Here is a 12,488-nt window from a genome sequence, read left to right as displayed (position 1 = left end):
TTGCTTCAGATCCACTGTTGTCAGCCTGCTGTGATGCGGTAGGTGCATTCCTATGGCACACATTCCCACTTGTGTTCACTGTGTTATATGTAGTTCCCACAAACTAGTTGCATCTCTACTGCTTTTTTTCTTATAAATCTGAGGGCAAGAGTAATGTTTTAGGAATAATTTTTATTAAACTATTCACAAACTTGACTACTTTAATTTTCGTTAGTATAAATTACTTGCAGCATACCAAAACTGAGCTACTTTTCTATGATTGATGCTTGCTGCCTTTGACTACTTAATTATGGTGACTTTATCAGCTGTGTAGGGCTATTTAACATTCACCTTGGAGTTGGTGTAAAATGTGATATTCTGGCAGTCTATAGTCCGGGATGCACAGATGGTTTTCTATCTGCGGCTTTCTCCCTAGCCGTAAAGCAGACACTGTTGTTAGGTGTATTAGTAGTGGAGTCTGTGTATCAGGACTCCATGTTGAGTCTTGCGTTGTCAGCACAACATGAAAGAATCTATGTTGATCACACCTTATGCAAGAATCTGTGTTGATCTCTTGCCATTGATTTGCCACATGTCGCTGTATAGTTTGGAAGTCAAAAAGTTGTGATTTAGAATTGCTGTTCGGCTCATGCTTAATATTATAATGGCATCAAGCAATAGCAAGAAGAGATTACACATATTGGCAGTACTCCCCTAAATTTGGAATAATACAGTGATCTGCGTAAGATAAAAGGAAACATGAGCTTGCATATATCTAGCAACACATACTTGTTAAGCTGATAATGTGCTGGGAATAGGTATGGGGGACAAGATGAACAAAACGGATAAAAATCCCGGTTTTTATAAAATGTGTATCCCAGTGATTATTTTATTGATTTACTAGAAGATCATTCATCGTGTGTGACATTGAGGCAAAATAATCTTTTGTGATTTTTTGATAGCAGTGTCTGAAAACTTAAAAATTCTAAAAAAGAAAAGTAAGAAATTAAAAATGCCTAACTAAATTGGTTCATTTAGTGTATTATATAAGCGATTATTGGTTAAATATCCCAAAGGCAAGATACCACAGATCCCAATCGAATCATTAAAAGTTAATACTTTTTATATTGACCTGATCCTTCTTTGAAATACTATTTTAGTGGGAAGCAGTGTAATTTCAAAATCAAATCAACATATTTATAAGTTGATATTGTATCTAATGGAAATCTGATGATAATGAGGCAGGCCAGTAGAGGAGTTTTTTCCTTGTTTAGAAGCATAATTTGAAGACTTGACCTTTATTTTTAAGTATCAGGTAGGTAGTGTGCTGATGCTGTAAAAAAGATTTGAGGAAAGCACATCCCACATATGAGTGTGGAAACCCAATCATCACACTTAGGAGTTACAAAAGGATCAAAATAGACTCCAGCCCCACTTTTTTGAAGGCGGGTGCTTTTTAAATTTTTATTTTACTTTAAGTTCTGGAATACAAGTATAGAATGTGCAGTTTTGTTATATAGGTATACATGTGCCATGGTAGTTTGCTATACCTATCAACCCGTCATCTAGGTTTTCAGCCCTGAATGCGTTAGCTGTTTGTCCTGATGCTCTCTCCCGTTGCTCCCCACCCCCTGACTGGCCCCGGTGTGTTTTGTTCCTCTCCCTGTGTCTATGTGTCCTCATCGTTCAACTCAGGTGGGTGCTTTCTACCCAGTAGTACCTGGACACCTGGAGAGGAATGCTTTCAAGTTAAATTAGGAAAGGATCACAATTCTTATTTGGGTTAATGCTTCTGATGGTCATAGTAGGAATGAATGAGTGAATAGATAAATTTTATTAGCAAATATAGTAAATAATTAAAATTTTTTACAAGATAATTTTCGATAATGAAAAGTACTATGAAGTCAGTAACATAGGGTCCATGACAAGTGATTGGGGATGCTTTAGATTGTAAGGTCTGTGAAGCTTTGGAAGATATTATTTGAGTTGTGAATGGTGAAATATCTGTGTGCATTCCAGGTGTGGTGGTGGGGAAGTGTAAGTTTTGGGGTGGAAATGAGTTTAGTGTGTTGTAGACAGTCAATATGTTGGAATATAGCCAGTGAGAGAAATGGTGCGAGATGAGGATGGAGAGGTGGAAGAGGCCTTGGTCTTTTAGGGTAGAATGAAGTTGGGATTTTATTTTAATCATGGCAATCTGTAGAGTATTTTAGGTCTGGGCTTGATGACCTCATGTCTGTGGTTGCTGTGTAGGGACTGACTGGTAGAGGCAGAAGGGGAAATGGGGACCCTCAAGAGCTGTTGTCCAGGCAAGAAGCCATGGCAACAGTGGAGACAGAGCCCGGGCCAGCTTTGGCAATGTGTTTTGAAGACAGAGCTAAGGAACTTAAGTGTGGATTCCATGTGGAAGGCAGGAAATGAGTAGTCAAGGGTCGATTGCTAGGTTTTGCTCAAAGTGTGTTGGTACAGTTACTGAGATGGTTAAACTTGGAGGAGAAGTTGGTGGTGAATCAGCAGTTCCCTTTTGGCCATAATAAATTTTAGTTACTTGTTAGAGAGGTAGTTTAATTGGCAGCCAAGTCAATGTCTGAAGTTTGGTGGAGAGGTCAAGACTAAAATTACAGAGATAGGTGTCAGCAACATAGAGCTAACTTCAGAACCATAGGACTGGATGAGTTCCCTGTCACGGAATGGGCTCTACAGTTTATTTCTTTCAATTGAGAAAGTTGGACAGGATGGTCTCTGAGGTCCCCTTTTTCCAAAAATTAGATGTTTATCGAGTTCTAAGAGCCTCTGTAAGAAACTTGAAGTGATGGGAATTTTCTCTAAAATACTCTAGTTTCTTTTAAGCCATGAAAAGGATGAATGGGGAAGAAATATAGACACTTCAGTATTCCACATCTGTATTTATTCCAAAATTGCTTTTCCGCAAAGCATGGTATGTAACTGCAGTGAAATACCCTTCTGAGAAGGAAAGTGATCTCAATCAAATTGCAAGGTTTCAGTTAAACCTAGTGGTGGTCAATGTGAACTTTTTATTAAAAAAATTTTAAATAGCTTTATTGAGGTACAAGTGACACCCAAGCTATACATACTAAAAATGTACAATTTGTTGTTTTGATGTAGGTATCCACCCATAAGGCCGTCACCACAGTAAAGATAATAGACATATCTGACACCCCAGCAGTTTCCTTGTGCCGTCAGTACTGTCTCCCTCCTGCCTCTCCCTGGCCTCCATTCCCAGGCAACCACTGATAAGCTTTTTGTCACTGTAAATTAGTTTGCATTTTCTAGAAATTCATATAAATAGAATCATACAGTAGACATTCTTCTCTTTTTCTGGCTTCTTTGACTCCACATAATTATTTTGAGATTCATCCATGCTGTTGTGTATGTCAATAGTTCATTCCTTTTTATTGCTAAGTAATATCCTATTGTACGGATATACCTGATTCACATATGCAGTCATTATGAAGTTAGACTACTTTCTTTTTCGCTTCAGCAGGTCTTCTGATTTGCTGGTATTATTTGTAACCACCTAAGAGACTAAACGTGTGAATGTATATGCACACACAGAGACACACTCCGAACTCACTTTATGGAAGGGCTTCCTTGTTCTTGTATTCATCCCCCCTTTATCCTGTTCGGGGATGAGCTGCTCGGCTTTTCATTTGTCAGAGCAAGGTTGACAGTGTTTGGATAGGAAGCAGGCCCATCCTTTCTGTGCGTTTGTGTTCTGTGTGATGTTTTGGGATGTGTGTGTGTTGTTGAGCCTTACTTATTTTTTATCTGGCTTGTGTTTATTTCAATAGGTCACCTACTGAAGCTTCATAGTTTAACCTTTACTTGGGCTTCATATTTTAGCAGTTGTGGATGCAGTTAATCTAGTACCTTTTAATTTCATGGGGAAGTATAAATAAATTCTTCTCAGTTCATAGGAATTTTTCATAGTTGGTTAAGACAGAGACCAAAATGAGACAAGTACTCATTAGCCTGGTAGGTAGGTGCCCACCTTTAATCTCTGAGGTGCCTTGATTAAATCACTTGTTTTCTGCTTCTGTTTCTGTGCATTTGGAAAAGCTCACTGCTTTTGGTTTCTATGGATGATCTGAGAATATACTTAGGGATTTGAGAGTTAATCAACCTTTGGGAGTTTGGATGTTTTTAACAACATCAGCTTTAGCATGGAGTTTATGGATGTCTGGGCTGTAGATTGGCAGTTTTCTGTGCTGTCATCTGAGGAGGAAGAGGAGAGGATGTTGTATTTGATGTTCAGGCCTGTCCTGGCAGAACAGGGCTTCTTGCTGGCTGAACCCAGTGTATTTGGTATAGGTGGGATTAGAATGGGCAGTGGCCATATAATTCAGGAGATAAGATATAGTCCTAAGAGAAGCATGGCAAATATATCTCTCTACTTGGTGTTCTCATGATGCTGCTTCTCTGCCTAACAAGACTTAGTGGTCATCATTTTTTTTTGTATTGTTTATTTAATTGTCTTTTTTTTACTGGCCTATAAATTTTGTGAGTACAGGGACAACCATGGCTGTGTTGTTCATCCATTGTACTTATACAAGAAGTGTTTACAAAATGTTGAATAGAATGTGTCTTTATGCTTCTTGTATTTATTTTATATTTCTGGTTATGAAGTTTCTAGTTGTAGCAATTAATGTTAAGAATTATAAGCCCTTTAGGAAAGATGAAAGATAAATACGAGCTGTTTTGCTAGTCTGCTCCCCTTGATTTTAAACAAACTCTTGAGGCATTATTCTTGCTCCTTCCCCTTCACCCCCATTTTCCTTTCAGCAAATGAAAAGCACAGATGGAGCCAGGCCTTCCATTCAGGGATTGGTAGGAATGCATAGATGAATAAAATTTGTTCCCAAGCCATTAGAAGCTCACAATCAAAAGGGAAAGTTAGACTCACAGGCCAGTAAGTGATGGTTTAATATAAGCACATCCAGAAATTATTTTAAAAGTATTTTGGGATCCCAAAAAGTACGAATAAAAGTTCTAGTTTCTAGATTGAGGAGGTGGATAGAAGTGACCCCATTAAGTAAAATAGGAGATCCAGGAGGAAATGAGGCAGATTTGCTAAGATGATGAGATTGGTCAGGTGCAAGTGCAGTAAAGAATTCAGTTTTGGATGTTTTCAGTTTGAATTTTGTGCAGAGTGTTATTCTTTCTAGGTAATCTATACATTTTTGTGCTGGTTTTTAAAAAGCACTTTCCCCAGTTGGTAGCTTTGAATTCATCTTCATAATCTATGAGGAGGCTATACTTTTTGGATTAGATATTCTGCATTACCTTACCGAAGCTGGCTCTAAGCAATAGAGCCAACTTTCTGCTTACATTATGCTTGGAAAGTGTGGTTTTGTTTTTTTTTTTCTATGGCAATGGCCTAGAAATGTTTGAAAATGCTTGCATCCTTTAAGGTGTTGTTGCCATTGCATAAAATTTAGTGGGATGAAATGCAGATTTAGTGTAGGGAGATGAGGTAATTACTATCCTAAATTCTGGTGCTCAGTTTTTTGTTTGGAAATTTGAAAACAAGCATGTATTATTTTTTAAAAAATCTTCTATTTGGGGGTAGATAATGAATGCCCATGTTGCAAAATATCAAGGGAGATGGGTAAATAATGAGAAATGGTCTCCCTTTTACTCCATCCTCCACCCTGAGGGACTGCCATTGCTCCCAGTTACTGATATTCTCCCAGAGATATTCTAAAGTAGAGGTCTATTACTTCTTGGAAATCCAGAGATAGTGTGCTTTCCAAATTGGTTAATTCAGTGGCTCAGCAACCTCATTAAGGCCTGGGTTCCCTAATCTTTCTGTTCTGCTTTCCTATTTATTCCTCTTAGGCTGCCCGCTAGATGATTCCCAGGTGCCTTTTCCCTTCGGTGTGTCTCATGTACATGGCAAAGTCCATAGGCAAAAATCAAGTATCTTTGTTGTATCCCTTTTTAAGAGTGAGGAAGACTTTCCCGATAATCCCCAGCCACATTTCTCATTGAACAGAATTGCAGCATAGTAACATTCCTTGAATTAGTTATTGGTGATGATTGGCTGAGACCAGTCACTATTCATCCCATGAGACTAGGGAATAGTCTAGCTTTTATTAAAACACATGGCTGCCTGGTCTGGTTACTGAACAAAATCTGGGTTCTTTTACCAAGGAAAACGATTACTGCTATGGGGTATCTGAAAGATCATTTCATCTTAGTACTTAGTACTGGGCTGCCTCATTCTTTGTGATTGTTAGAGAGGATTCATTCCATTCACTTAATGTACCATGCTTTAGTAGTCTCTGTCTTTGCCAATTTTTCTATCATCACTGTGTTGCAATACATGTTTCTAAATGTAAATACATCATCTTCCCTATTTCCAAATTGTCCTCTATTAATGTTATGTCAGTGTATATTAAATAGTTCAACAATGTTTAGTGTGCCTGTTTCCTTATACACTTGACAGTAGAGAGTACTGCTGAAGTCTCTCTGATAGGTGAAAATGTTATTTTACTCTGATTTTAATTTCCATTTCTCTTATTATAGGGTTTGGGCATCTTTTCATATGAATGAATCGTTTGTGATTCTTTTTCTGAGATCTGAGCATACCTGTGCTCTGCCTACTTTTCTATTATATGGTTACTGTTCTTATTATGATATGTAGGAGCTCTAGACAGATTAAAGAAATTAGCTCTTGGTAATAGGACTTATGCTGTTGCTTTTAAGTTTGGTGTTTGTCCTTTGACTTTGCTTATGGTTTTGCCATGAAGGAATTTTTTATATTTATGTGATGAAATTGTATCTAATTATTTTTTATTGCTTCCAGAGTTTGTGTTATACTCAAAACATTTCAGATATTACCTTTATCATACTTTAAATACCCATTATGTGTTTGGATCTATCACTGGAATTCTAGTTATATTTCACTGATCTGTCTATTCATCTGTTCATCATTCCAGCTTTTAAAAAATGTATTTTAGTCTCTGAAAGGAAAGTCATTATAAATTTTCTGGCTATCTCACATGTTTGTATTTCTATATTAATTTTAAAATCAATTTTTCTTTTTAAAAATCCTGTTGACATTTTTTATCATATGGACTTAAATTTAATGATTAACATAGGGAGAAATTAACATCTTTATGATTCTGAGTCTTCCCACCCAAGAATGTTTTGCGTTTCCATTTATTCAAGTGTAGCTCTTTGAGCAGGATATCTGCTTTGGACAGTTATGTGAATTTCTGTTTCATTAGAGCCGTTACACATTTTTTGTGTCTATTACAGTATATTACTGTAGTTAGTGATCTTTGTTTGTTAGTGTTACTGTAAATAATACATAAGGTTTAACAAAAAAACTAAAAGTCAGTTCTGTATAACCACCCTGGGCAAAAAGTAGAAATATTACCCGCCCACAAAATGCACTTGTTGTCTGTCAACAATTATAACCCATTCTCTCCCTTCATAGGTAAACACTTTAGTGACTTCAGTGGTAGTCATTTTCATGTTCGTCTTTATAGTTTTATCAATTATCTATGCATTCCCAGACAATATGGTTTATTGCTTGCTTTTTGGAACTTTTTGTGTGAAATCCATTTATATGTTGTATGTATTCCTCTGAATTGACTTGAGATATATGGTTTCTTCTAGAAGTTATAGTTCCTTCATCTTCATTGTTCTGTGTAGTTTTCCGTTGTACAGATATACCAGAATATATTTAGCCATTTTGCTGCTAAAGGTTTTATTTTTCCTTGGCATTTGGCTATTAATGAACAACATATTGAACATTCTTGTACATGCCTCTCCTAGTCCCCATTTAGACACATGGGTATTGGGGTATTCCATCACGGATAGGACTATTTTCAATCTTGTAAGAAAATACTGATTTTTTTCTAAAGCACTTGACCATGTATGAGAAATCCTATTGCTCTACGTTGTGGTACATTTGGTACTGTGAGACTAAAATTTTGGCAGTCTCATAGGTGTATAGTGGTGACCTATTTGGCTTTAATTTGTTTTATCTTATAAAGATGTAAAAAGTGGTTCTTCCCTTTGCCTTTGGGCCCTATCATCTCTGCTTAACTTTGAAGTTGGTTTGTGGCTGTGAGGTTGGTTGATGAGGACACTTGTGTTCCAAACATAGCTGCACATTAGTTTTATTTGGGAAAAAAAAAAAAAAAAGAATTCAAGGTCTCATTTCAAACTTGGGGAATAAAAAGTTATGGAGCTAGAATCTAGGAATCTGTTTCTAACTAGCTGTCAAATGATTATTACCCAGCTAAACTTCCACAGATAGATTCCAACACAGGGCCCTTGAAACTGAAGGTTGTTCTGTCTATACTATGTCTTCCTAGTCTGGTGAGTATTTAGCATTTAAAACACACCTCAATTTGGAATAGCCACATATAAGTGCTCATAGCCACATGAGGCCAGTGACTATTATATTGAACAGTGCAGATCTGTTCAGAAAATTGCTCAGCAATAAGTGTATAGTTTGATGTGCATTTAGAACTTTGATATACACTTTGATCTTTGGCATCAGGTTGTATACTTTACGCCTCCCCACTGCTCTTCCCTCAATGCAGGGTCTCACAAAGACTGGCTGTTCACCTTGGTAGGGACTGGTTAAGAATATGTTATCCAAAATCCATTTACATTATTTTAAAAAATTAGAACATATTTTGTATTCCATCAGTAGAGATGTGGATGGTAACAGTCGTTAAAGATTGTAATCACTTTGAGCTGTCTTGAAATTTAAGGTTTTTTACTCCAAATTTATTCTAGGTTAATTTTTGGCTTAGTGTAGAATGCTTAATTCTGATGTGGAGGTAATTAACAAACTTTTGTTGGGCACATGTGGCAGTTGGTGGGCATGTGGCTAGTGGCTACCATACTGAGCAGTGCAGATGTTTTCGGAGAATTGCTCAATTACATATAAGTGTATGGTTTGATATGCATTTTAAATACCCCAGAAACTCCTTTCTCATGTTGTAGTAAGAGGGAGGAAATTTAAAGCATATAAAGCTGGAGAAAATATACAATCTATTGTAGAGACAGAATGTACGTTTGTGAATATTGTTTTTGTATTTTTTGATCACACGTTAATTAAAGTGTAAGCACCCTTAGTAAAAATTAAAAAAATGGTAAGATCAGGTTCAACTTTGGAACTAAAAAGGAAAAAGTGTAAGATGGAGATCACAGAGTTTGAGGTCCCATATCTGCCATACTTGATATTTCCTTTTAAAGTAGAGATAACGCTGATCCCACATGAGCATTGAGGATAGCTTAGGTTTGTGCAATGTAATAAAATTTATTACACAGAAATGGAAAATGTTAGTACTGGGAGCACTAAGGTATTTGGTTTAACTAGGAAATAGGTATAGATAAATGTTTTAATGCTGTAAGTGGAAAATTCAGAATTCCTGGTTTCTCTTACCTAATGATACAATTATACCTGAACTATTTTCTGTTTTTTAAAAAAACTAACCCAAGAAGTACATTGATATGTGTCCATGTATTCATGTAATACAGTTGTATGTATACTGCAAAAATAAAAAGCTAAAGAGCTCACAGACCATAGAGGAAATCACTATTGGAAAAGACACCATAAACAAAGATGCAAGACTAAGCCATAGACTGAGAGAGATGTTGTTTGCAAAAGATCAATTTCAAATACATAAAGAATTCTTTTTAAAGAAATCAGTGAGAAAAAGACAAGCTGATAGAATAATGGGCAAAGGATATAAAGGGAAAGTTAATGTCCAGTAGACATACAAAAAATTTTTATCCTGGCTGTAATCAGGGGAAATACACATTTAAAAAATAGAGAAATAACGTTTTACATTTATTAGTTTGGCAAAAATTAGTAGTCTGACAATACCAACTGTTGTTAAGAATATGGAGCAGTGGAACTCACATTGCTCATAAATACTTCATTTGGAGAGCAGTTTAGCAGTACTTAGTCAAGTGGATGTTGCTTGATTTGGAAGTTCTACTCTGGGTAGTCACACAATGAAATATAATACACAAGGTAAGTAAATAAGGTAAAGCTATGTGTATCAACATAGATAAATGTCAGCAACGTAATATTAAGTGAAAAAAATTGCAGAAGCTTGCATTCAGTTTTACCCCAGTTTTATAGTTTAAAATGTTCAAAGCAATACAATAGGTAAAATACACAAGTAGCAAAAGTATAAAAATATGCAAGAGAATACTGCAACAAACTTAATGCTAGTAATTACTCTCTGTGGGAGGGATGGAAGGAATAGAACAGAGGAGGAGTTTGCACAGGAGGTTTCATTGTGCTTGTAGTATTAGAAATACTGGAATATTTCAAGTCCCTGTCATTCTCCATTACCTCCTTTCTCCTAGAGGTGATAGCATCTAATGGTTTAGTGTCTGGTTTTTCTGGGCCTGTGCATATGGAAGTAGAATTAGTGTGGGCTCTGGAGTAAGGGTGCCTGGTTGTGCAAGGTGGCCATGAGGATTACATGAACTCTGCCTTGTAAAGCACAGTGTGCTGCACTGCCTGGTGTACATCTGGTATCTACTGAGCACCTACAATTAGTGAAGTACAGTATATGTAAATGTGCTATATGGAGACTATATTAATGTCTAGCACATAGTAAATGCATAGGAGGCTCATAACAAGTACAGAATAAATGCATGTTTAATGAATGAATGTATATACATAGTTTGGACTTTTCTTCTGCAACTTGTACCTTTCACTTAATAGTATTTCTTGGTGATCTTCCATATCAAAACATACAGATTTATATAATTCTTTTTGCCACATTAAAAAAAATCTAATTTTAGTTTCACACTGGGTGTAGTGCGTCATGCCTATAATCCCAGCACTTTGGGAGACTGAGGTGGTCAAACACCTGAGGTCAAGAGTTCAAGACCAGCCTAATATGGTGAAACCCCGTCTCTACTAAAAATACAAAAATTAATGGCATGGTAGCGCATGTCTGTAATCCCAGCTACTTGGGAAGTTGAGGCAGGAGAATTGCTTCGACCCGGGAGGCGAAGGTTGCAGTGAGCCAAGATAGTGTCATTGCACTCCAGCTTGGGCAACAAGAGCAAAACTCCATCTCAAAAAAAAAAAAAAATTTTTTTAGTTTCTTTTTGTGACTTGTGCATTAATTTCCCTGTTGCCCCTCCTTTTTTTTTTTTTTTTTTTTTTAAATTGAGACAGGCTCTTGCTCTGTCACCCAGGAATGCAGTGGCATGATCACGACCCACTGCAACCTTGACTAATTTTTTGTACTTTAGTAGAGACAGGATTTCACCATGTTGGCAAGGATGGTCTCGAACACCTGGCCTCAGGTGATCCGCCAGCCTCGGCCTCCCAAAGTGCTGGGATTACAGGCATAAGCCTCTGAGCCCCACCTGTCTTTTATTTTTTATTGCATTTTGCCATATATAGTTTTTAAGTCTTTATGTGGTAAAACTCTACCCATATTTTATGATGTCTGTTGTTTTCTTTTTGAAAAATGCTTTCTAAACAACTCAATGTGCTTTTACAAATTTACTTTGGGGAATTGCTAAAAATTTCTTTGAATGCCCTTTAAAATAATCTTGTTGCTATTTTTGGTGTTTTTATTTTATTTATTTTTTTTATTTTTATACAGAGGTTCGCTGTGTTGTCCAGGCTGGAATGCAGTGGCAACATCTTGGCTCACTGCAACCTCCACCTCAAGGGTTCAAGCAATTCTCCTCCCTCAGCCTCCTGAGTAGCTGGGACTACAGGTGCGCACCACAACACCTGGCTAATTTTTGTATTTTTAGAAGAGACAGGGCTTCACCATGTTGGCCAGGCTGGTCTTGGACTCCTGACTGCAAGTGATCTGCCTGCCTTGGCCTCCCGAAGTGCTGGGATTACAGATGTGAGCCACCATGCCTGGCCTGTTGCTATTATTTTGAAATGGCATAAATTACTAAGCAGTAAGTAGGCTTTCAACTTGTGCCCCTAGACACTAACTTAATTGGTAGATTGAGCCAAGTCACTTGGTGTTGAGGAAAATACTTTCCTTACCACCTTATGTAAAATAAACATCTTAAAGGCATCCTCTCTGATCTACCTAAAACTATTGCTTTTATAAATATTTTTATATGTAAGCTTTAAAAACAGTCTTCTTCGTTATAAAATGAAGTGTGTTAAAAGTAAGTCTTAAGTTAGGTAAGATTTTTCATCCTTGCTTCTTTCTTCCTGTTCTCTTTCTGCTTCCCCCTACCCACCCCGCCAGCACTGCCAGATTGCTAAAGACAGCTCATTTGAAGACACATCATTTCAAATGTTAGGATATTTGAATAGGTATATTTTCAACAAACTGGTTTTAAAGAACAACATAGTCTTTTTAGTCTAAATTTCTTTCCATTTAGAAGAAAGCTGGTATAAAAAGTTGACCTGTAACAAGGCAAAACAGATTGTGTTCATTAGAAATGAGAAGTAGTCTTTTGTTGATGTTTTATGAAATGGGATGGCAGGATCTGGCAGATGGCAGCATCTT

The 12,488-nt window shown here is 36.8% G+C and overlaps 1 protein-coding gene and 1 non-coding gene across 3 annotated transcripts in view; one reads left to right on the top strand and one right to left on the bottom strand.

Moving 5' to 3' along the window:
* The window catches only part of MBOAT2 (membrane bound O-acyltransferase domain containing 2), a 135,763-nt gene that overhangs the window by 23,629 nt on the left and 99,646 nt on the right, over positions 1–12,488 (top strand). The window lies entirely within an intron of this gene.
* On the bottom strand, positions 1,289–1,393 carry LOC135269846 (small nucleolar RNA U13). The gene has a single exon (XR_010338096.1). It is a non-coding gene; the product is annotated as a small nucleolar RNA U13 (small nucleolar RNA).

The sequence above is a fragment of the Aotus nancymaae genome, unplaced genomic scaffold (genome assembly GCF_030222135.1).
Source record: "Aotus nancymaae isolate 86718 unplaced genomic scaffold, 86718_ANA_hifiasm-v0.15.2.pri h1tg000057l, whole genome shotgun sequence".
NCBI lineage: Eukaryota > Metazoa > Chordata > Mammalia > Primates > Aotidae > Aotus > Aotus nancymaae.
This window is presented reverse-complemented; position numbering and strand designations above follow the sequence as displayed.